This window comes from Arachis duranensis, chromosome 9 (genome assembly GCF_000817695.3).
Source record: "Arachis duranensis cultivar V14167 chromosome 9, aradu.V14167.gnm2.J7QH, whole genome shotgun sequence".
Classification (NCBI taxonomy): Eukaryota; Viridiplantae; Streptophyta; class Magnoliopsida; order Fabales; family Fabaceae; genus Arachis; species Arachis duranensis.
Genome location: NC_029780.3, coordinates 32,980,437 through 32,984,930, shown reverse-complemented (window position 1 = coordinate 32,984,930; position 4,494 = coordinate 32,980,437).

Here is a 4,494-nt window from a genome sequence, read left to right as displayed (position 1 = left end):
TAATACTCTTGGCCACAATCAGACACAATCTCATTGATTCTACCATTAATGAAAACCAAATCCCAAGATCCCTTTTCTTTTATCCTACCCTGTCTTATACCCCTTACCTGTGACCCTTGTCCCCTCCCTTCAAATCCCCAAACATGCCATTCCCATACCCAACCTTTCATCCCTCCTTTCTCAAATATTCCTTTCCCTTTTCATCTTTTAATAAACCCCTACCCCGTGACACCCCAGCTCAGGAATCCCTCCCTTTGACCAACATTATTCCTTCCCAAGATATTCATCCCACTCCTCCAACCTTGACCCATGCTCTCTCTCTCTCTCTCTCTCTCTCTCTCTCTCTCTCTCTCTTTCTCTCTCTCTCTAGACCCCAACCGTGCCACCTCCTCTGAAGAACACCCAACCTTTCTTCAAGCCACACCTTCCTTCCCCCACACACCACTTTTTCCCTCTTCAGCAACACAACCACTTGCCCAACCGTCCTTCCCTCCCAATATCACTATACCACCTTCCCCCACCCTCCTGTTCTGTCCAGCCCCTCTTCATTCCTTAATCCCTTTCTATTTTATGTTTCATTCTGAAAAAAATTCAAAACAAAATATTTTTTTAGCATTAATCTTTCCTGCCTTCTGTTTCACTTTCTTCTTCCCCTTTGTATTTCTTTATTTTTCTCAGGGACGAGCAACAGTTTTAAGTTTGGTATTGGAGCAACAATTTTAAGTTTGGTGTTGTCGCTTTGCTAGTTTTATTCTGTTAATTTAATTGCACCAAAGACCACTCAACCCTCCAAGAAGAGAAAAGGAAAGGAACCGACCACCGGTTTTCATGATGTACGACACTTCCGCTCTAAATTACATGAAGAGCATTTTTATGAGGTTACTAGCAAGAGGCCTTTATTGCCGGAAGTGCGATTTAGTCTCGAACCGGATGAATATCCGGAAATTCAGCACTAAATTCAGAGACGAGGATGATAGTTTCTGTGCAATCCACACACATAGGTGGGACAATTAATGATTCAAGAATTTTATGAAGATTTGTGGATCACATACAAGGATGTATCTGGAGTTAATGAAAGGAACCACAGAAGCTTTTTAAGGGGAAGGATCATTGATTTTAGCCCAGAGATTATCCGACAGACCCTCCAATTACCCCAAAATATGCCCCCACTTCGATCCTACAGCGAAAGGGTGAACAGAGATCAGCAATTAGAGGCAGTACTCACTGATATATGCATTCCAGATGCCCAGTGGAAATTGGGGACAAAGGGGAAGCCGTGCCATCTTAAGAGCAGTGACTTGACTCCTTTGGCTAGGGGATGTCTCCACTTTATCCGCCGGTCTATCATGCCCACAAGCAATCGGTCTAAATGCACTATGGACCGGGCCGTTCTGATACACTGCATTATGAGAGGAGAGGTGGTGGATGTGGAGTACGTTATTGCTCAGCAAATCTATCATGTTGCCACTAGCACCATTCCGAATGCTAGGTTGGGTCTTCCACATCTCATCTACCGCCTTTGTGAGGCCGCTAGGGTTAAGATAGAGAATGATTTTCCTATTCCAGTCAAGAGACCTATCACAAATAAGACTATAGAAGTGGTCAGGGAATATCAGAGACTCCCCATAATTAAACAGGCTAAAGAAGAAGCTCAACAGGAGCAGCCACCACTGCCTCAAGGACACTACTTCCTACCATAAAAATACTGGCAGCAGCTCACGTCCTCCATTGAGCAGATGAGGATCTGATACATGAAAATTTGGAATTCACGTACAACCGGCAAGTATACCGGGTCGTATCAAGTAATAAAACTCACTAAGAGTGAGGTCGATCCCACGGAGATTTGTAGATTAAGCAACTTTAGTTAAATGGTATATTTAGTCAAGCAAACATGGTTTGAATTCATGAGATTTGATTTTTTGAATGTAATTGCGAAAAGTTAAATGACAAGGAATTTAAAGAACTAGAATAAAGAAGGAAAATGAAAGTAAATAACTGAAACTTAAAGTGCAAGAAACTTAAATGACATTAAAGATAATTTGCAAGAAAGTAAAGATTGCATAATTGTAGAGAGTAGAAAGGTAAATTACAAGGAATAGAAAATAGAATGTAAATGGCAAGAATAATAAATTGCAAGAATATAGAAGGGAATTTGATAGTGGGTATTTAAGATAACTAAAGAGCAAAAGAGATGAGATTTGATGATGGAAAGATCATTAGGGATCAGAGATGTAAATTGTCATGAATTTACTTTGCTCATCTCCTTCTCAATCATGGGTATAGATCCATGGCGGATTGTGAATAATTGAATCCCAATCTCTTGGCAATTCAATTTATCTCAACACAATCAATTGCCACTCTCGTGATCTAATTGGTCATGAGAAGAGGTGAAGTTCAATTTCTAATCCAAGCCACACAACTTCCAGAATCTCAACTAAGGGAGGTTACATCTCACATACCAACCCAAAGTGTATTGACCAAAGAAATCATGAAAGGATAACTCTAAACTGAATTATATAGATTTGTTCATACCCTGGGTCAAGCTGTCTGACCCGGGATGTTTGGCGACAAGCCGACCGACCTCTTCAGGTCAGACTATCCGACCTCTTCTCAAAGAGCTCGGCCAATGCCCGACCTCTTCTCAAAGAGCTCGGCTAAATCGCCAAAGGAGCCCAAAGCAGGCCGAAAATGAAAGAACACAGCCCAATCTAAAGGCAGCCAAAGCCCAGAAAGATAAAGGCGGTTCCCCTAAAGATAAGATGACTTCACTCAAAAGATAAGATAAGATAAGATAAGATAAGATAACTATCTTATCTCCAGAGAGGTCACTCCTCACCATTATAAATACACTGGAGCACCCAGGTATAACTCATACTCTGATTCTACTCAATACCTGCTTGATACCCTTGCTAACTTAAGCATCGGAGTCCCTTGCAGGTACCCCCACCCTCTGTGGACGAAGGATTAGCACCATCACCAAGTCCAACAAGTCAGACACGGCAGCTCCAGCCACTATCATCAAGTCGGACACAACAGTTCCGACCAGCACAGAAGATCTCGTCCGAGATCGACCTACAGTTTCAGGTAACCTTCGGAACATTGGCGCCGTTGCCGGGGAACCTGGAAGTCATCCCACCACCATGGCGGACAACCATGACAACGACCACGATTCAGATCTAGAGGATAGAACGCCGCACAAAAATGCGGACACTACACCAAAGGATACTCCTCAACTTAACAACAAAAAGGATTCTCCAAATGCGGGAGCCATGGAGGCGCTTCGAGACCGTTTAAAACAACTGGAAGAAGAAGCCCTACATCAACGAAAGGCTGAGAAAGACCTACAAAGGGAGATAAAGCGACACCGGGAATTGGAGGACAAACTCCTAAAACTCGAAGCCAATCTCAAGGTAAAAGCTAATTGATCCTCTCATGAGGATAGCTCCTGCAAGGACCAAGATCCATTCACCAAAGAGATTATGAAAGCTAAAGGTCCCAAAGGACTTCAAAGCTCCAGACATGACCCCGTACGACGGCACATCAAATCCAAGCCATCATCTTAGCAATTTCAGAAGCATGATGTATTTCACGGAGGCCTCAGATGCAATCCGTTATTCTCCATCCAGAAGGACAAAGCCAAACACGCACCGAGCCTATTAGGGATCAAGCAAGGAGATCGAGAGAGCCTTCGCAACAACATGGAAAGATTCAACAAAATATGTATGGGCATACAAAGTCTGCCAACAGAAGCAGCTATCAGGGGCCTCATCAATGGTCTACGAGAAGGACCTTTTAGCCACTCAATATCCAGGAAGCACCCAAACATCTCTAAACGAGGTACAAGAACGAGCAGAGAAGTACATCAACATAGAGGAAAACTCTCGACTAGGAGAGATCTCAAAAACTGAACATTCCTACTCCTCTCGGGATAAGGATAAAGAGTCCAAGAAAAAAGAAGATTAACATGGAGAGAAGCCTAGAAAATACCACAATTACACCCCCCTTCGAGTGTCTGTTATGGATGTCTACCGAGAATTATGCAATACTGAGAAGATATCATCAACTCGCCCAATCAAAAACAAAAGAAGTCGGGCGCGTTGAAGGTCCACCTCACACCAAAGAGGTCGGACGCGTTGAAGGTTCACCTCACACCAAAGAGGTCGGACAAAGTTGAGGGTCCACCTCACACCAAAGAGGTCGGACGCGTTGAAGGTCCACCTCACACCAAAGAGGTCGGACAAAGTTGAAGGTCCACCCCACACCAAAGAGGTCAGACGCGTTGAAGGTCCACCTCACACCAAAGAGGTCGGACGCGTTGAAGGTCCACCTCACACCAAAGAGGTCGGACAAAGTTGAAGGTCCACCTCACACCAAAGTGGTCGGACAAGTTGAAGGTCCACCTCACACCAAAGAGATCGGACGAGTTGAAGGTCCACCTCACACCAAAGAGGTCAGACAAAGTTGAAGGTCCATCTCACACCAAAGTGGTCGGAT